General features: G+C 46.4%; 1 long non-coding RNA gene across 3 annotated transcripts in view; it reads left to right on the top strand.

Moving 5' to 3' along the window:
• The window catches only part of LOC143528862 (uncharacterized), a 35,251-nt gene extending 16,233 nt beyond the window's left edge, over positions 1–19,018 (top strand). For 2 of the 3 annotated variants that reach the window (XR_013134539.1, XR_013134538.1), the window contains 3 exons: positions 4,811–4,953; positions 7,345–7,435; positions 16,927–19,018. This is a non-coding gene — a long non-coding RNA (uncharacterized LOC143528862). The remainder of the gene's footprint in view (positions 1–4,810; positions 4,954–7,344; positions 7,436–16,926) is intronic. The other variant, XR_013134540.1, reaches the window with a different exon arrangement.
• The last annotated feature ends 2,850 nt before the right edge of the window (positions 19,019–21,868 follow it).

The following is a 21,868-nucleotide window of genomic DNA, read 5'->3' on the forward strand; positions in this document are numbered from 1 at the left end:
TCACACACACACACTCGCATTCAGTGATGACATCAAACCTGGTGTGATGATCTCATCACGCTCAGCCTAGAGAGGAGGATGGTGACTGTGTTATGTACCATGGTGAGCAAAGAAGAGGACTGGTGTGGAGGAGGGGCCCCGGGCCACACAGGGCCGGTGTGGAGGAGGGGCCCCGGGCCACACAGGGCCAGTGTGGAGGCGGAAGACAGGGCAGGATGGAGCCCCAGCTGAAGCATTATTCAGGAAAGCCCCAGGCCTCTCCAGTACAGTTTGAGTCAGGCCTCTTCCTGCTGTGTGGCTGACTTGTGCCATTTTAATGTTTGTAGGTAGAGTTTGCTGGCTAACACCAGCTAGTTGTGGACTGTTGGTAATAGATAAATGGCTCAGAACTCAGGAAGTCCAATTGCATTTTGACTTTGAGCATGCAAATTAATTTCCACAGAGGTGCATAATATACATGTGTCTGTGTGTGCTTTGCTAAACACCCCCAGCTTAGATCGGTTGTGCAATCCGCTGGATGAAAAAGAACATTTTTCTAGAACATCTTTTTAGTCCGCATTAAGGAATTATGAAAACCCAAATTTGAATTTGTGCTGTATGGCTTTAAAGAAAACAATCTTTTAGACACAACACAGGACAAAAGCTGAAGCTGCTGCCATGGCAACACTGCTGCCCAAGCATTTTTAAAAATAAGTTGTATTAGCATGGATACTGTGGCATACATTTTATCAAAGCGCGCGCGCACACACACACACACACACACACACACACACACACACACACAATCATTTACATTTATACACATCCTCAGATAAAGCAGTATCCATAAAGGGGGATTTGAATCCATAAATCCATAAAATTCATATTCACCTATGTCAAAGTACTGTTGCTCCTTGTAAACACAGCTTGCTTCATTATGAACATTATTATGCGTATGTATTGATGTATTATTATTTTTATTTTATTATTTATTTATATAATTTCATTACGAATTTATTATTGTGCGCTATTAGTATGGAACCTGATGACTCTATAGTTCACCATGATTCTGTACCGTTTATTACTGCATGCACGCTCTGTCCGGCAAGCCACAGATTAAGAGCACATAAACGCGCACGCTCATCCGACACAGCTGTCGACGCTCGAGCGCCCTACTCGAGAGACACGCCCACTGCCCCTCAAGGCACCTTCCCAATCCTGCTGCGCATTGTTCCCTCGCTGCTGTTACTAGACGCCCCGCGTGTTTACCGCGCTCTTTTGCCGCGTCTCCGCGCCTCTGGAGTTTCTGCGCCTGTGCTTTTCAGCCAGTTCTACAACGTGCTCCTTTGTTCATTCCTGTTGAGACAACGACATCCCAAACTTACACTTGCATCTCCCTCTCTCCCTGCACCCGTGATAACCGCAACCAATAAAAACACGGAACGTTTGAATTTGAATGTATAATTTAAACATTTGCATAATATAATTAGCATATCGTTTATTTCTTTAAATTTTCTCTCTCTTTTTTGCCACCTGCACATTTTTTTTTGCGTGCATGTGTCATGTTTTCACGGCTCCTGGCCCACACTGCCTGCGTAGAGAGGCTCATCGCAGTGCGTTGTGGAACAAAGCGAACGCCGTTTCTGCGGGGTGCCGCTGAGGGGGAGTCGCTCTGACACGTTCACACACTCGCAGCTGAGGGGGATTGCCTGGCGAGTGGGCGGCAGCGCTCGCGCCACAGAAAAACAACAGCGCGAGCGAAACTCTGCTGCGGTTACCGTGACGCTGCGAGTGGGTGCCAGTCTCCACGCCACTGACCCGCTGGTGTTTAGCTGAGGTAAAGGAGAGGGATTCCAGAGGTTGGGTTTTTCTTTTGCGGCCGAGAGGCAAGACCTTTTATTTTGCTGTGCGAAATGCTGAAAATGTTTTTGACCTGCCCCCTTTCCCTTCTTTCGCACTCTCACTACACTGCTAGGGTATATTGTGTCAACTGACCTTGAGTTGAACTTCAGGTTTGCAGCCGTATCTTTAAAACTTCCGCAGCGTTTGTAACTTCTATGGCCTTAGAATTATTCAAATCTGCGTGTGCCCTGATTCAGACACTAGCAGAGTCACGCATGTCTGTTGTCTCGTGCTCTGGAGCTGTGTCGGGCCCTTTATCCTGCCCTTGTGCCCTTCATGAGCGCGACTGCAATCGCAGTTTTGCGTCATAAGCTGTTTGGCAGCGCACCCTGACCCTTTCTGCGCTCTCAAGCGCTTAAACGCACGGGCAAACTGCCCGTAGCCCAAGATAACCTGCAGTAAATTAAAAAATAAGTATATTATGCATTGTAAAGCGTCCAACTTTGTTGTTCTGTTTTTATTTTGAATGACAGCTGCTTTGAATCAGGTATCATTTAACATGCCCCGCTGCTGCAGTCTATTTGGTGGTGATGATGCACTCGGCTAGATGCACAACCTGGTTGGACTGATGTCATTTACTGGTTCAGGCCTCCAGCATTGCATTAGGTTGCTTAATAATGTTGTTATAACTGCCAGCAATCCAATTGCTCCATTTGTTAGGGATCTTATTGCAAGTGCTTTGAGCTCTGGTTAGTTTTATTCCACCTCTTTGGGGGTATTTTGATCGTCGTGTTCTATATTTCAGCTAATCAATTATTTTGTTCTGATGACCCACAAGTGGAGAAACGCATGCTGGTGAATACACCGACGTGTGTGTGTAGAAGACACATGAGCGAATGAACCACAAGGGAAGAGCAGGGGGGCTGTGCGGGTGAGATTTCCAGATTGTACTGGAAATCACATGACGCCTCAAGTGGCCCACCACTTCCTGGTTCTCACTCTAGCTCCGCCCCTAGCCCTAATATGGTCATGCAGAGAGGAGCGTGAGTTCCGTCACTGCTCGCATCACGCGATCCTCTCTCCCCGTCTCTCACACGCCCTCTCGCGCTCTCTCACACTCTCGCTCACCCTCCCTCTCCTGCTCAGCTCGCGATTGTTCCCCGCGCTGCTCGCTTGTCCAATAACGTGCTCTCCTCCACAAACAGTGATGTGGCTCTCAGGGATGTGGCTCTAGCCCAGCACTGATTCAGAAGCTGCCCTGTCACCCTAAATGTCAGGTCAAACTACTGACAGCTAAATATACACCTGGAGAATTGATGTGTTCATTTTATCTCTCATCAAGCTCTGTGCAACTTAAAAGCAATTTGACATAATTTGGTACGACTTCTATTGGTGTCTTTATTGCACTAGTGGGTTTTTACCTAGAAATTGCGTTCTGTGGCCGGGGGACCTTTTCAGAGACCCTTTAAAGCCTACACTCTCCCACAGAGATGTGTGCATGCGTGCATGTGCAGCTTGGTTTCATCATACACCCTGTTGGGCTTCTTCCACCTTTCCTTATAAATCCATCCTGAGGAGGAGTAGCAGGACCCGATGGGCGAGCTCGCTGGGTCTCGGCTCCAGATCCCGCGTTGCAGCCTCAGATGGTGGTCCCAGCTATTTTCAGCTTTTAAATCTCTCCGGGCTTTTCAGCGTTTCACAGGAAGCAGGCGTGGGTTCTGTAATCTCATCCCGAACACTAAAATGGAATTGTAGGTGTTATTCAACACCAGGAGCATAAAAGTGCATATTGTGGGGTGGAAAGAGAGGGGTCCGGTGGAGAGGAAGGAGCCCGGGAGAACCGCTCCTCTCTGGGCCAGACGCCAGAGCCCACGGCTCCGGCAGGGCGGTGGAGTGAGAATGCGCTGTCCTTTGCCTACTGCTGTCTCTGCTCCCACACACACGCTGGCACTCACATGCATGCGGAGCTGGGACTCTAGAAGCAGCCAGAGCAATTGGCTGCTATGTCAGGGCATGCACGAACACTCACTAGAAGAGGACAGATAGACAACTTAAAGAAGAGCCCACTGCTTAGAGGGGTTTGCATGATATCCGATTAAAACGATTGTTTAGCGATAAATGATAGTTGCTGATGTGTGGGCGGCTGGGTCTGGGACAAATCCTGCAATTTTAACGTGTTAACTGACCACAAACTCAATTCTGGATGGTGGTAGCCAGGTGTCCTGTTACGTGTCAAGGGAGTGAGTGTGCGTGTCATTTACAAATGTGTGTGCAGGTGTGCGTGTGTATGGGACGGCATGCAAATCTCTGTCTCCTTGGAAAAGTTTTGTGGGCGCGTTTCCCTGACACGCATTCCTGATGGAAACAATTGAATACCTTGAAGTGAAACGGTGCTCTTAGATTAAACAAATTAGGGGAGGTGCATTTCGCCCTGGTTCCTTCCAGATGAAAAGGTCAGTGATTTGCAGTATCATGCTCCTGCAGCACCATGTGGGTCACGCCTGTAAAAGGCTTTGTGGCTATTCTAAAAGATGAAAACACCTAGGCATTCAACTCGAGCATTCAACGCCTGTGGATGTCAGGAAGGTCTCTCTCGGTGCAGGAGGAGAAACCGTGCTACTCCAACTTATGACCTTGGCCTACTGGTCACACGACACTGCAATGACTGGAACCCAAATCCCATCCTGCAGGTCGAACCACTTTAATTATGCGAGGCATTCTGAGGTAGCACTGCTGCCTCCAAATGAGCCGTACGATTATTAATACTTACATTTGATGACATCATGTCACATAAATCTGTGTAAGTAAAATAAAAGCTACATTTTTTTGCAAGCATTTTCTACTGTGGTGTGAAGAGGACCCCCAAATTCAAGGCCTAGAGTCCCACGCACTTATGAAGTACCTGCAGAATGCATAACTTCCATTCTGATTCTTGTGTACATTTTTTTTTCCGCTTTCCTTCCTTTAAATGTGTGGTTTCTGCCTGCAGGCGAAAATCTCCTCTCTCTCTGCTCGGCCTGCTCAACCTGCCTGTCCCGTTGCCTTCCCAGATGAACTGGTTCCCACTCCCAAACTTCTATCCATGGGGCAGCACTCCGTTCCACCCAACAGGGAGCCGCATATTTTAACGAGGTGTGGGAAGTATGCACATTCCTCCTGTAACTGCTCGAATAAACTCAGTTTACACATAACTGCTTCTTTTTAAGGATGGTTTCGGGTAATACGCTTACTGTAATTACAGCCATCATCATTATGACTGTCACCTTTTTGTGACTAATTACTTTTGCATGAAGGTTGTAGCTTTTGGAACAGCTCTTAGTATGAATTAAAGTTGCATAGTACGTGCAAGTCAGTAAGATGTCAAATGAAAATATCAGTGCTTCTGAGCTCTGACTACACTAAAACATTTTGATTATAGGAGAAGAGACAGGACTAACCTGCACTAATCAAACTGTCTTGAGGTGTCTTTTGGTGCATGGGACACTAGTGGAGCCCGAGCTGGTTGGCATGGCTGAGTGGGTCATTGAGAGGCGCGATACGTTTGCTAAGCAGAGTACCAGGGGAAGGAAGTGACATCGTGAACAGGCACTACATAGAAGGGAAGTAGGAATTAAACTCCATCCTGTCACACAGGAAGCAACCGTAGTCTGTAGGAAGCGACTTTATTATTACTCTTTTTGGTTTAATTGAAGTATAATTTAGTGTAGTATAATTAATTCCTTTTTTTAAGTCAGTTTATAACATCCTGACAGAACTGAAATAGTGACTACTCCAAACCCACCAGGGATTACTGTAAATCTAATATACTGGTAATGCTAACTGTGTTCACTGAGTTTTTCACTTAGTCATCTAGTTCTTTAGTTTACAGGAGGAGTACAGTGAGTAAAAACTGAAGCTATAGTTAGAGTTGTAGACCCAGTATCGGTGACTGCGGCTGTTGTTATTGTACACTCATGATTACGGTTATCCGTTCATGGGATTTTCTCATGTTTTTGTTCCTGTTTCATGAGAGAGTGAGTGCCGCGTCTCGAGACTACCATGAGGAGACCTCTCGCCTTCACGCACCACCCTCAGACCTTCTTTCAAAATTACTTTTTTGAAGGAAAAAGTTGCAAGATGTGGGAACATCTGCTGTCGGCTGTGGGAGAACTGTGAATGAAAGACGGAGCCCTGAGCAAAAACACAGAGTGTTGTGTGAATTTCTAGGACCTTTCCGTGTCTATTTGTGTAAAACACATGCCTCTCGGCCGTTTTTGTGTTCTTTTCCCAGATCTCCCAGCAGCCTCCGGGATGGCTGGGGCTGATTTGTGTGTGAAGTGTGTGGGAGCTGGCTAGAAGCCCAGTATCACATGACATCTAGCTGAGAAAGTGAGCTTCGAATCCAGGGAGGGGCTTGGGAATGCTCCGGTTCTTCTATGTCCATAAGAGCTGTTCTCGGATCAGTTGTGTCTGCCTCTGCTCGGATCATATTCAAACTAACCACGAGCAAAGCTTTTCTCGTAACACAAGAAGAAAGTATCCCTGCAGTCTTTGTGAAGGGCTTGTGGAGCTTGGCACCGGTTGCTTTAAATGTTGATCTAGTACCTGTTTTTGAAGAGTGGGTCAAGCACAAATGTATTTACAGAAAACGATCTCTTTCAGTCGAACTTACCTGATCTATAAATTTGCAGCATGCATACCAAGAGTCAAATAACAAGTGTGCAACACCATGCCAATGTTCTAGTGCAAGAGGAGAAGAGAGAGTCTCCACTGCACAGGAGCAAGGATCTGCCCATCCCAAATTTTCCCTTTGATGACATTAATGTGTATGCTTTGAACAGACAGGCAATGAATCATCTTGCAGATGAAAACCAGTAATGTATGAATGCACAATTTTGGTCTACAGTCAGCACACCACGGATCACTTGGACAGAAATAAAAGGAAACTTTAATTGTTCAAATAACACATAATAAATCGTTGGGTTAAGATGCAGCAGCGGCCCAAGACTTTGCTTTCATGTTAGAAGAACGTGTGGAAGATATCGATACGCTTTACCCCCAGATCATCCCATAGAAGAAACACTTCTGTGATAAAGTACGTTGGCAAAGGTTCCTGTCGTAAATCTGAAGCTCTGTAGCAGTCATTTCAGTAAGATTTATGAGTTCAGTAATACAGACCCAAGTATTCAGGTTCACCAAGTATCCCTTGTTTCCAGTGACATGAAAGAATACCCTTCCTTTCTTTTCCCCCCATGTGGCTCGGTTCGGGAATGCCTTTGTCGCAATCCAAAAAGCACATCCAGAGAGAGAGAGAATGTTCTTCCTCTGTGAACCAGGACAACTTGACCCTGACATCTTAAATAATAAGAAATGTGGAGTAAGCTGATTAAAATAAGACTCTAGGAAGATCTTGGTGCACTTGGAGCGAACTAAATAGAGCTAGAACTAAACGACCATTTGAATTATGTTTTTTTTTTCTAACCTTCGCCATGTACTGATTTGTTCTCCTTCAGTTCCATTCACTTCTCCTTTTGCTATGAAAAGGGACTTGGAAAGGACCGTGTCGTGAGTGGACTTGGCCTGTTGTGCTGGTGTGTCTTGACAGCATCCCCGAGATGAAGAGATCTGAGCTCAGGTCAGTGTGACCCCTGTCCTTGCTTACCCTAACTACAGGGATACTAAATGACAGACTGATCCTAATTCATCCCAGGCTACCACAGTTGCCTGCTGTGTCTGTGCATTATCAGTACTGCGGGTTCTGCCTTGAACACAATGCCCTTTAGCAAAAAGATTTTCTTCTGCCAGTCAGATAGCACCTCTCTTGGCTCCTGAGTGTGTGTGTGTGTGTGTGTGTGTGTGTGTGTGTGTGTGTGTGTGTGTGTGTGTGTACAAATGCACACACAATGTCCTAGCTGAACCAAGAATTTTTAACCACCCAGAAATTCAAAAGCTTACCACAGACAACCCTGCACTCATGCTATTAATAAAGCCTCCATGAGTCCATTTAATATAGATGTGCACTGTATCAAAAATAACCTCTCTAAGTTCTATTTATGTTCATCGTTCTAGTACCTAAAGAAGTACCAATTTTCCTCCTAACACACATTGATGAGACGTGGTCGGTGCTGGAGGCACGCTGGCAGTCCGGTCCACTCAGTCGAGTAAATGTCAGTGCAGCAGTGTAGCCACATGACTACAGCCTTGGTATGAGGTCACCGCCTGCGTTTTGGTCCTGTGGCTCTGATGCAGTTAGGCCTGTAATTACTCATAAACCCTTCAGAGTCACGTGATACCCGTGCTCATCAGAGGTCATAGGACATTAGGAACAAAGTACCATGATTCAACAAATGACATTGTGATGCTGCATTGTCAGACATATCTTAAAATATATATATATATATGTATATAAAATATATTAGTCATTCTTAGGATCTTTCTGCCTCCTTTTACCAGGTGCTTTTCACAGGTGTTTTGGTGCAGTGCTGCTCCAAGGTTGTGACAGCAAAGAAACTGTTTCAGATGCTAATGTGCACGTGCAGCAGTGCAGAAGCCCTGCATCAAACACAGCCATGTCTGGATTAAGCCCCAGTGGTACGTCTGGATTAAACCCCAGTGGTACGTCTGGATTAAGCCCCAGTGGTACGTCTGGATTAAGCCCCAGTGGCGATGTTGTGAGCAAAACAGTCTGTACTATAGATGACTTTAGGTTTTCCTTGAAAGGCATTGTAGGTTGTTTATCATCTTTCTCCCACAGTCAATCTCTCGGGGACTTGGTGCTGTGTGTTCTCATCTGTCAATGTGCCCAGGTTGAGGGGAGTCATGCCTTGCTGTTGTGTAAACAACAATGTGTGACAGTGGTCGAAGGAGATTGGCGTGATTGACGGGTCAGGAGGAAGAGCCACAGCTTCGTAATCGTCTCGTGCATCCTCACTGGCTGACGCACACATCACACAGGCACACATCACTAGCCCGTGCGCAACACCCCCCCCGGTCTATCCCCCATCCGATTAGCCGATACAGCCTCTCGGCACACTGCTGTCTTCCAATCACTGGCGAGTTTGTGCTAGAGTGAGCTCATGCGCTTACTCACCCATCACATGAGCTCATCTATCCCCTCTCTCTATAACACACACGTGCACACACACACTTTGCTCCCTCTGCATTTCCAACAAAAGGAGCCCTGCTTTTCCGGGAAACCGGGAGTGTGTGTCGTCGCAGGAGTGTGTCTTTCCCCAGTGAGGTCAGACTTCATTTTGTGCAGCTGATCTCAGTGGTGGAAAAAGTAGTGGCAGCGTGCCACCTTCACGCCGGGCGGACAGCGCTGGAGTGCAGAGAGGAGGGCGCGTTTCTCGTACGGACACGTGACTTCAGCCCAACTTCTCACGCGGCCGCATTGTCTTTGCCCTCGACCCTCTCTGACTCAACAGCCCCCCATTGTTTCCCCTCTTCCTTCAAAAGAATGACTTGTTCTTCTTGTATGGTCTGCATGTGCACAGAGGTTTACGAAATGAGTGCAGAGAGACCCACTGACCGCCTTTAGACAGGGGCTTCCCCCTGAACACTGGGGACCTTTACTGTGGTTCGTTTGGCTATGACTGCGGTGATCGGGCTTGTGAGGCGTAAGCGTGTCATCAGCGACAGGCCGATGACGAAGTCAGAGGTCAACTGGTCACATGGGGCTGGGTACAGACGTGATCCCAGGGTAAACATGAGCCCGTGGTATGGGCATGTGTCCAGACTGTCTTGATACTTCCAGACAGTGCAGGCTGCACAGGTAAAACCCATGAAGTGCACTGTGCAGGGACTTTTGGGCTTCACCTCATTTATTGTTCTGTTGGCATTCTTGTTTGTTTGCTGTTATTGTTGTTGTGTTAGTTTTAAATTCATGCTTAATAATTTAGCATTCTCCTAAATTATCCAGCCAGAAAGTCATGTGAAAGATGGAGTTACCATGGAGTGTTATTTGCCCGCTTTTCAACCGGCTGTTCATGTGGACACACTCGTGCTGTTTCCTGTGTGTGACAGGAAACACGAGTGCTTCACCGGTCACCATGACACGACAGCGTAGAGTGTCGGGCCCTGCAAACACTGCGGATGCAAGCCAAGTACAATGTCATTTTGACCAGCAAAGCTATTCTTCTGTGACAAACTGCCCTGTCACAACTTCTAAACACGTTATCTAAAAGCTGTTTCTTAAAATTGTGATTTTTTTCAGTTCTCACTACTACAATTATTCAGCAACGGTAACAATTTTTTAAAATCTAAAAAGTAGTTATTTGTTTAACATTCAAATAGTCTTAGCAGACTGGTTTCAATACTTCCAAACTTCTTAAGGGCAGAATCTCGTGTTTTGCTGACTTTATTACTGTTTGATCTTAAATGTGTGCTAGATTGCCACTTGCACAGTCATACAGTATAGTCAAACTCTGTTGTCTTTGCACTGAAATGTCATGATATCAGCATTTCACGATAGACAGCGCTGACACTGACAGGTGATGAAAAACCACGAGGTTACGCTTGAGGTCGGAGTACTTCCCCCGACACCAGGCTTGCGGGAATCGCACATGCAGCTGAAAAGACTATCCCTCTGTGCTCACACTACAGTGCACCATCGCCACTCGAGATCTCTGCTCACCGTTACCTCGCTGTCCATAACAGACGTCAGGTTTGCCCTCATCTCCTCTGGTGTGCTGTCCTGTACTGTGGGCAGGGTGGGAACACAGGGAAGAGCCTGCAGCTTTGACCAAGTTTTTATCAACTGCCTTATTTTATCAAGTATACCTGAAATTTTCCACAGACTTTTTCCATTAAGGTTTGTTTTTGTTTTTTTATCTTTTGCTATTGGTTTGCTTGTGCAATCATACGTAGAGTAATAATCAGCCTAAGCTCTGCTAACGTGAAACTAATGACAAAGGAATAACCCTGTAGGTGGATCCCTGGTGGGTGTATTTACCACTGCAATGGAAAAGGAGTCTTCCTCAGTCCCCACCCACTATAAACACACTCACGCCCTCAAACATACACACACTGTTTACCCTGTACCTACACTCTTCTGTGCACTGTGCTACCTAGAACAGGATTTTTTAATCTTATCTACAGTTCCTGCTGTGGAATGCAATCTTTTTCCTACTTCCAGAGCCCAGGTGGCCCGGTCTCTCGCCCTGTGGCCGGTATGAGGGGCCTGCAGCTTTGCAAGACCCACAAACAGGTGGGATCCACTGGGCCGCGAACTTGGGGTCAACCTCTCCTCAACGTGGTGGTCCCTCAGGACAGCAGCTCTTCTTGACAAACAGCAACGGCTGTGCGCACCCCCCCCCCCCCCACCCCCCCCTCCGGCCACCCCGAGAGTCCTCTCCCTCCCCGGGCCGCTCGAGCCAGCTGCAGCTTGTGTACGCTCAAGTCCATCATATATCTGTTGTGCATGCATGTACATGTGCAGATACATGTGCAAGATGTTAATGCTAAGACTCGAAGACTAGTATTCTTGCAAAACGCCCTGGAGAAAAGCGTTGGCTAGTTGCTCCGAATGCAGGTCGTGCAGGTAATGTGTGATGCCTGGAGATCAAACGATCGCTTGCTCTTTTTCCTTCCACGTGGTTCACTGTGGATTTGAACCACAACGAGTCGAGCACATTGAGCAATAAACGGTACACTATACAAACCACGAATTTGCATTTCTAAACAGACTTTCTAAAGGAACCTTTCTGTCAGTTCCTGTTACGCCAGCACAAGATCTGCTCGTGCACCAGCCACAAGAGTTGGTCAAGCAGTCTGCAGTAAAACGCTAACATGTGACTGTCAGGCCCTTAAGAGTCCTCATGCAGAGCTGATGCAATCTTGGCATTTTCCCACATGCTCACAGATGTATAACTAACAAATCAAGCTAAGCTACACACTTGTCTAACTGCAGGCCGGCTCTTAACCCAGTTCTTGGAGTTTCTAGTTCTTGGAATCCAGTGCGGTGCCTCTGGGGGGGAAGTGGGGCTCGGACGGCACAGATAAAGGCCAGGCGCCAATGGGGGCTTCGTAAGATCGAGCCGTTTTACCAGGAAAGGGCTTTTGTGAAGAGGGGCACATGTCCCATGTCTCCTGCCTGTAACAAGGCACTCTGCCTGCTCTTGTCATCGTGTCAAACAGGACAGCTCAGGGCCGGCCGCGCGCAGAGCAGCGTGCAGCTACTTTGCATTGGGGGTGTGTGTGTGTGTGTATGTGTGTGTGTGTGTGTGTGTGTGTGCACACAGGAGCTGCTTTGGTGTAAATGGACTTTAACTGGCATCATTATGACTGTGTTTTTCTTTGGATGATTAATATTCCTTCAAAATCCCTAATTGATCTCTATAACACCTTTTAAATAGTGATTTAGTAGTTTTATTTAATTGAAAGGCCCCGTTGACAAAGCCAGCAAGATAATGCTGTTAGTAATTGATTGTTACTTCACTTGTATTGTTGTTGCTCAGATGTGAGACCATTAATTTTACCATCTGACCTGAAGTCAGTCTGGACAGAATGGTGCTTTTAGTTTTAGTGAGGTTGGGTTCTGGTGACAGCTGATCCTGGACCAGCTGCCCGAGCCTAGTAACGGTTTTCTCCCTGGGTATGAGAACATGCAGCTGTCACCACACCACCCAGCAGGAGGTCTGAGTAATTAGGCCAGGCGTGTTAATCTCACGATGCTACTTACTCCTTCCTGACTATCAGAGGAGCCTTGCAGGCAGGGTTATCAGAGGTTACCCTCACTGATTGCACTTTGCAGCTAAGATATTCTCGTGGTTTACCTCAGTGATTACTTTCATCATCAGTCAGAAGGCCCATGCCATGTGAAATGGGCCAGGAAAATGTGCTCTGACTACACAAAGCAGAAGACACCGTCTCCGTGATGTCTACGTAAGCCTAGTCCGAATATAGCCATGGCTTCACCCAGCTGCCAAGTGGACATCAGAGCGTTTGTTTTCTCTGGGAACGGTAGAGGTGCTGAGACACAAGGGAATACTCATCACCGGGCTCCGCTCAGAGAGTGTCCGGAGGGTTCGCACCATGCAGGAGGGGGAGGTCTGCTCTTAGAACGCCCCTGCTAAGAGCCTTTGTCTGCAGGCTTAAACAAGGCCAGACCAGCAGTGGCCCAATTACACACAGCCAGCCTGCAGACGCACCAAATCCCCAGTTCACTCAGTTTAATTAGCTGAGCACACCTCCCTGTGCTGTATAGCACACACACACACACACACACACACATATGTGGGTGTGCACGCTGACATGCTTAATAACCACCCTAACCACCTTTGTCTGCAGAGTTATACTTGGGGTATGCACTTATGTAAAGATGTATTTATAACCCCTCCCCCGTTGTGAAAAACAGAACTAAATAATTTTCCCTCTAACAGGCACAAAACATGGATGGTTTGTGTCATATGACCAAGCCATGCGGAGGTACAGAGTGCACTGCCCACACCCACTAATTCACTACAACTGTTTCTATGAATTTCTTCTCACGCAGTGCACTGTAATGTTTCGTTTTAATCCAATCAGCACTTGACCTCTAGTCTCAGGTAGTGAGTGACTGTAATGCTCCCTCACTGCCCTGTCGCCCTAGTAACACGTGTTGGTCGTCTTGGCCATTTTACTCCCGCTGTTCTTGAACAATATTCTGGCCTGTGCTCTCTCTCTCTCACACACACACACATACACTCACACACACACACACACACACACACACACACACACTCATGGACAGACACACACAATTACACGTGATGGTGGCAGGGCAACACGCTGTTCTATTCTAGCCAGTGGCCTCAGGTTGTGATGGCACGTTGTCTCTGGGGTAGTGTGAGCAAGACGAGGAACAGGGAGTTCTGGGAACAGAGGGCGAGACGACGGAACCATGCAGACGGGTCTCCTTTCATCTTCCACTCATGTGCTTGACTTTATTAATGGAGGAATTCTGTCACCTTGTCAGCATGAGCAGAACTGAACATCACGGTCCAGCCAGCAGCCATGATGTCATTAATATATAATAATGAAAATGACAACGCAGGTAGTGTGTAAGAGTATTCACACAGTAGATCTTTTAAGGGATTTTTGTGGGCACACTGCACTGAAAAAGTTTGTAAGGTCAGTTCTGGGAAAGGAACCCATGTTCTAGGCATCCTTATGCTTAGACATGAATAGCTACAGTGTAAACTGTGTGTGTGTGTGTGCGTGTGTGTGTGTGTGTGTGTGGATATGTGTAGCGGCTCTGCATGTGGTGCAGCTCAGTGTAGTATAGTGCAGTGTAATGTAGTGTAGTACAGTGAAGTAAAGTGTAGTGTTGTGAGATATCCTTCTCATTTCTCGAACCTACCTGGTACTGCTGGAAAATTAAACAAAACACATGCTGGTCTGTCTTACATGCCTAACCCCCCCCCCCCCCCCCCAACACACACACACACACACACACACACACACGTTCCCTCTCTCCTGCCTGGGGCTGCTGCACGGGGTTCCCTCTGTGGTGTCCTGTGTGTGAGCACAGCTGTTCTCAGATCAGTCTTGGTGTGGTGGTAGAGACCAGCTGTTGACTTACTGCCCCCCCCCCCCCCCCCCCACACACACACACACACACACTTTCTCTCCAGCATCCAGATGTGATGTGTGCTCTCCCCGAACTCCTGGGACCTACAGGAGGAGGTCTAGCAGTGAGAGCCCCAGAACCATGTCTCTCTTCACCATCATTCACTTAAGGAAGGAAGGTTCTGTCCCCACACACTTCTCCATATTAATCATTCCTGTTTCATTTCTGTATCATGCCAGGTTTCTGTTCAGTGTGTTGTAATGAACAATATTGATTGTTTATCTTGCCCTTTGTGTCTAATAAGAGTGTCTCTGGAAGTAGCTGTTATCTTGCATGTGTCCTGTTTCATGGTGTTGTTATTCACCCTGGACAACTTTCTCTGGATCCAATAGTTTTGACCTGACTGCATCATTGCAATACAACAGCACTCTGTTACTACCAGTCAATCACTCACACACACACACCTTGTCCGTTCCTCTGTTTTCCGTGATAGCCTTATTGTGAGCATGAATGTCATTGTTTGGGTTGAGGTGGTCCCTATGGAAACCACCTTGTCATCATGTGGATGTTTCTTTCATGAGATATGATTTCAACAGCCTGTCCAATGTGTTAGCTGTTCCATTGGCATTTTACTTATTGTTTGCAGGAAATATGTACTTAAGACGCAAACTTGAGCCATAAACACAATTGCCTCGTGACCAACTGTCCACCAAATACAGAATTCACTGAGTTAGAATAGAATTAGAATAGAATACAGTGGCCTGTATGAGTCATGCACTCTTATGACAGAGAGGCCGCTCATAATTATGGACACTGATATCAATCTTTTTGGAGTGGACTATAATGTGAACAAACGCAGGCTTGTGTGACACTGCCTGTCAGAACTGTGGATGTTCAGAATTACGCAAGTAACATGTGACGATCCCGTTGCCTGTGTGTCACATGAAGTTGTTGGACGCAGGCCCACACTGCCAAAGAGGAGCAATTATGTGTTTGCGTGTGCAAAATGTGTGCGTGTGTTAAATGTATTTCTATTAACAGAATCCCCTCACCATATTTTTCTTGGCTCAGGAATAGCCCAGAGAGGGCTGCGAACAGAGGGCTGGGGCGGCCCGGCCAGGCCCATGAAGGTTGAACAAAACCGGATTGTGAGCTTTGATTTGCGGCATGACACTGGGGGCAGCCCACACTGGCCTTTGTTGATGATTCAGAGATGCGTGGGGATGATCCCGTGGACATGACGGGGGCCTTACTCAGCCCCTAACGCAGCACATGCTGCTTGGCGAATTTGCAGGAAAACATGAAAACAAGCGGAAGAATGGGCTCTTGGTTGCATTTTGAAAGCTGACCTTATGGAGATGCGTGACTTTCACTTACTGGGCTGTCCTCATGGCATTGTTCCCAAATGAAGCTCTTTCGTGTGATGCAGCGGACACGCTGACGGAAGCACGAGATCCTGAAGGCAGTGAGACTTGTCATGTATTTTGAAGATCATCTCAGAGTGCGATCTTCATCAAAGCCTTCAGTGGCTTGCTTAGCAGAGACTGTCGGACTGTCTCCAGCTGTCTGCGTGCTCTCCACTATGGAAACAGCAACCTGAACCTGGGCAATTTTGATAAATTATAGAATACACGGCAAGTAATCCGATAACAGGTCTTGAGCAGTGTTTTGGTGATCACCAAGGAGATTCTATCAGTGTTGTCGACTCTTTGATTGTTGGATCACCTGACTCCACGTTGCCATGAGTGGTTTCCATGGATTCGGAGCCGGTCAACAGCGGCTGTGGCGAGACAGGGCCTCCCAGTGGTGAGGGGAAAATTGTGTAAAGTGACTGACTCAGGCCTCCCACCTCCGTGGAATTCAGGGTCTTTTTCTTGTGTTTGGGCCAAATGTGTTTCCACCGCCGTGAGCAAGCCACCCAGAAAAGCCGCGTGCCAGCCGTCTCAAGGCACCCCACGGCTGACTGAAGACCACTGCGTCTGGCAAAAACGAGCCACAAAGGTTGGCTTAAAAAAGAAAAACTAACCAAGAAGGAGCTCGGCTGAGACGTGTGGCTAGCCATGCAGGTCTGCAGGAGTGCCTCTCTGCTCGAGGCCCTATAACAGCCCTGGAGGGCAGAGACTCAAAACAGCATTGTTGCCATGGCCACAGCGTCACATGGTTCCCGGAGCAACCCAAACACATTCCACATTCCTGCCTGTGCCATCTGATCTCTAACCATTTGATAAGGCAATTAATTTATCTAAACCTGATTGTTGTTTTATATTTCCTTCCTTTAGTTGTCCAGTAATTATGACTTACTCTATTTATAGGCTGCCGTAGCCTAAAGTGGTTGCAACATTCTGATTTGTTCTTTATTATTTTTGGCTAAGCATGTGGAGAAAAGATGTGTAATCACTGTCATGTTCCTGTCACTGGCTGGAACGGTTTCCTTCAGGGGCGTTTTGGATCAGGGCGAGAAGGGGGCTTATTAATGAATACTGATTTGTTTTTGAACAGCTCTAGCACTGGGCAGTTTTATTTTTGCAGTTCCAGTAATTCCATTTCTACTCTCTGTCATGTCTGTGTTTCTACAGAACAGATGGGGAAGGACTGAAGTCTCCCAGCTCCACACCTCCCTAATAAGGAAATGTATTGATGTTTCCTTGGAAAGAATCGGTCTGCACATGCAAAAATGAGATGTTCCATGTACTCCAGCCCATGTGGGCATGAGCTTGTGTATTTGTGTGTGGCTAGGTCATTCTGGAAATCCGTTCATGTGGGGTTATTCTTGGGGTGTGGGACGGGGGTGGGGGGTGACTTGCATCTCTTATAGACAAAATACATAGAGTCTTGCCATGGGAACCAGAGGCAGAGGCAACCTCCATGGAAATGGCAAGAATTCCCAAATTTCCCTGAACGTTAAGAAGGGAGAGCTCTTGTGTTCTTTAGAAGAACACATTGTCTCCCCTTAGAACTGACAGGTAGTTCTTAGTAGCTCTACGTGGTACTCACAAGTGTACTACTGTCATATGAAAATATTATTTAGTTATCAGAAATGGTATGTTATTAGTAGATCTCGTTAGATTGCTGGTGGTTTTACCCTAAGCTTCTTTGAATGTGCAGAGGACAAGCAGGGATTTCCAAGAAGGACACACCTGCTTTCTGTGTAAGGGTTGCCTCAGCCAGCTCGTGCTGTGTTTCTGTTTAGCTTTATCTGTTTGGAGGGGCCTTTGTCTCGGCGCCAGGTGTATCGCACACACAGTCCTAAGCTGGACACCATGCTCCCATACTGTACAGTGCGCTTTGTAATGAAATCCAGGAAGCCGAATGCTAAAAATATCAGAGGTTATTAAAAGGGACGAGTGGTGCTGGAGGAAGACATAGCACATCTATGAGCACCGGGTTAAATCAGGACCATGGGCTTTTACTTGAATCGGACACTCCTCATGTGTTTGCTCAGGTGACTTACACACATGCACATATGCACACACAGATATATAACAAACTGCCAATTAGTTCATGTTAAGATAAGCAATAAAGGAGGTCATTACTAGACTATAGCCTTTTGAAAATCACCATTGTCCTTTAGATATTAATTATTCATGACATTCTTTGCAACCTCATAACACATAAATTAGAACACAACAAAGTGTGTCAACAAACTCACTTTTCCTCTTGCAAAAACACTGAGGTTATAATGTTTAGTAATGGGCTGTTGAAGCTCTCGCCGGTATTAATCTGCAAACACCTCTTGCACTGACCCTAGTCAAGTTGTCCCATGACCCAACATCATAAACAAACCTCAGCGTGGGCCACTTAATCTGTTTTCCCCAGTCTTTCTAGGTAAGCACTACTTTCCAGGTAGTCATTGGCCCAAAGCCAGAGGATAGTAAACATGTCCTATTCATGCACAAACACAACAGCATATGCTAAGATCTCTCTCTCTCTCTCTCTCTCTCTCTCTCTCTCTCTCTTCCCCACTCACTCCATCTCTCCCTCTCTCTTTCTCTCCCTCCCCCCCTCTCCCTCTCTGCCTAGTTTGTTGTATTTTGACGTACACGTCCTTCCACCCCTCACCCCTACTCACACATAAACACTGAGTCCACCTTATCATGATGCATAATGTAAAAGTGATTACTCATTCACCCCCCCTCCTTCTCCAAAGGGAAAACACCGTCATAACATGTTATTCCATTGGTGTGTTCCTCATATCCGGCTGTTTTTGTAGGCGTGAGGCTGAAGGACTGCTGTTGCAAAGGATACGTTGGGGTTTTTTTCCACCCTTCATCACGTGAGGTATTGATTAATAATTGTATTGATATCCCTGCCATGTTATTCTAGTACTGGGTGTTGCAATGAGGTGTAGCCCATCCTGCACAGCAACTCCACCCATGCAAAAATACGCCGCCTCCCTAAAGACAACTGGTACTTTAATGGCAGGGATCAGAGGAGAATTTTGTTGCTCATTCCTTTGCATGGGCATGTAGTCCTTACACAATATGCTGGTGTCAAGCATGTAGTCTTTACACAGTGTGCTGGTGTGAAGCATGTATTCCTTAGACAATGGCTCTTTAATGGTACTAAGTTAGAACACAACTCCATTGCATAATGTCAAGGAACCTTTGTTTGTACTGCACTACAACTAGAATCTTACATACAGAATATTAAAAATATTGACTTGTTTCAGTCTGTTTTTTGGGGGGTTCAGAGTTCGTAGCCAGATGAAACGATGTGTGTATTGTTAGCACGTGTGCAGCCAGAGTGCCCCAGACACACACTCAACCTTCCCTGTTTCTTTCCACACAAGAACAAAGACGCATATATTGGACCATGACAAAAAAGACCCATCCAACCCCCCCCTCCACATACACACACACACACACTCACACACACTGAGGTGCTTCGGTTTTTCACATTTTCAATGTGTCTATATATTCACTATTCGAAAAATAATAGAATAAGTATTTGAATGGCAGACAAGCTTTGGTGCAAGTTCAGATCTGCAAATATTGTCTTAGATCATAACCCTTAATCCTGTTATATGTTTGTTTCTTAAACGGTCAAACTAATGTATCTGTGGGGGCATCAGCTTGCATAACTAGAATGTACTTATATTTCAGCACTTTCAAATTCAACTGTTTGGAATTTGAAAGATATAGTGAGAAGTCCTTTCATATACACAGCCCTAAAACCATTAACATATGATCTTGGAGTTCAGCCTGTAACAGTTTGTAATAGAACTCTGTCCTCTCTTGAAGCATGCATGATCTCTCTCTCTCTTTCTCTCTCTCTCTCTCGCTCTCACTCACACACACACACACACACACACACACACACACACACACACACAATCTCATATAAACATGCAGTACATATTGTGCAACAGAAAGAGGGTCTGTGCATGGACTGGAGTAGGAAAAGTGCCCTCCCAGTACTGTTGTTTTGGCACACACCTACCCTCCTGATTGGCTGACAGGGCTGAGAGCACGAGTGAGACAGAATGTTCCAGGGTATTCTGGACTTTATTTACGAGCTACAAGCAGAGAGGAGATGTGGGTGGGGATTTAACTCTGCAGAAAGAAATTAAAAGTGCTGCAACTGCATGAACACGTGAAGGAACAATTGCCCTTCACATATTCCACCACGTGCATCCCAAGTGGTCCACTACAACAATGCACCTTTTACATGTGCAGGAGACCATGCATTTGACTAGCATTAAATTGCACGTCAAAAATCACACGCTGTGCCTTGCAAAAATTCCAATAAACCTCCATTCTGACTTCAGTAATGCGAGCATGCTGTTTGTGCACGAGTCCACACCGGAACACCCTGATCAGCACTAGGTGATCTGGACATTGCCTTTAGAGGATGTGAGAGTCCACAACACATTCTAAGAACACTTAATGGGCATGTTGTTATTTTTCTCATGGCCTCTTTGCACGAAGACCTTTCACACAGACTCCTGGGGCCTTCCAAGATGTACAGTGTTCCTGCTAGTGAAAAAGCTAATGATCTATTTGTCTATATCCTGCAGTTACAGAAGAGTGCACAGCATGCAGATTTATAGATAAAAGTCCTCTGCAAACATCACCACAATTGCTTATGATGAATAAAATAAATGCACAGATATCTCAACGTTAGGCCTGCAGTCATTTGAAGCCTCCTGCCTGAACACTGCAGTTATTTTACATGTGCACCAGGCCACGGATGTGCCTGCATTTGGACCCTGGCACTCTATCATGACTGTACCTATTGCTCTTCAAATAATTTGCAGACCCCCCCCCCCTCCCCCCCCCCCTCCATTCCTCACACACATATGCATTTGCAGACACCCCTCCCCCACCCCCAACACATGCTCCTGGTTTTCATTTGCCTTTGAGTTTCTCAATGCTATCTTGATGCACACATTGCCATATCATTGTCGTAGATGTAATATCTCATGGTCCAACTGATCACTCATTTTGGCAACCCTGGTTGTATGAACAAATGTTGCATCCTCCCACAGGTCGCGCTGATAAAGGCATGTTAGGTGGCCTGACCCTAATAAAAGCTGATGTTGCAAGGCCTGCTGGCAACGCTTGGGCTCAAAACTTGGCCGGGAGAAAGGACGTCTTGATTAGTAACGTGAAAGTTGGTCATAAACTACGCAAATTAACCACAGAGTCCGTCGGAGTTCATGGCATTTGTAACACTAATAGAGGAGCCAGAATTAAACATCTACAAATATATTTATACAAAGAAATTATACGTTGAAAAAGAAATTATAATGTACATCAGCATTAAAACAATGAGTTTTTCATGCTGCAGTAGAAGTAGAAACCGAGATTCCAAGGTCCATGTACAAGATCGTGTGGTCATGAAGTTTAACGTGAGCAAGCGCTGTGGGTGACTCGATCACAAGGTCGGCGCGCCTGAAATCAGGTGGGTCCACGCTGACCCATGTACAGTTTCCAGTCCAGCGCCACCCGAACAGAATGTGTCGGGCGGGTCACCCACCTACACCGGAGGGTGGAGAGCGCGTGGAGCATTCCTCCAACGCACCGTCACTGCATTTCATAGCTCCGGGTAGCGCAGCGGACCGCTGGTAACGTACCGGTGCCTTCAGCTCGTCACTGACGGATAACAGCTGGGGTCCAAATGACTCGGAATAGCTGTTCGACCCATTTGGTCATAGTGACGCTGCTTCCGCTAAGTCATGATGTATAAAAAGCTCTTCAACTCTTCACTGCCATGTACATCAGAACACAGACACGGTTGCTTTTCTTAGCGTCGGACTTTATTTAATTCTCAGTATAATAAATAGTTGGTATATGTGAATTACTCGAAACCGTCAGATTCGATTACGGTTTTTAACGCTATAGTACGCGTTTTATAAGTTGTCTTTGGTGTAAATGTGCTGTATTTTTAGGAGCTGTGCTGTTTATTATTTCTGCAGCCACGTGGCTCAGTCCCATGTTACCGGTGTGATGAGTATTCAGTCACCCACATGGTGATGCTCCCCCGTGTTTCACCCGAGTCGTGACTTCCTGTCATGAC

The sequence above is a fragment of the Brachyhypopomus gauderio genome, chromosome 12 (genome assembly GCF_052324685.1).
Source record: "Brachyhypopomus gauderio isolate BG-103 chromosome 12, BGAUD_0.2, whole genome shotgun sequence".
NCBI lineage: Eukaryota > Metazoa > Chordata > Actinopteri > Gymnotiformes > Hypopomidae > Brachyhypopomus > Brachyhypopomus gauderio.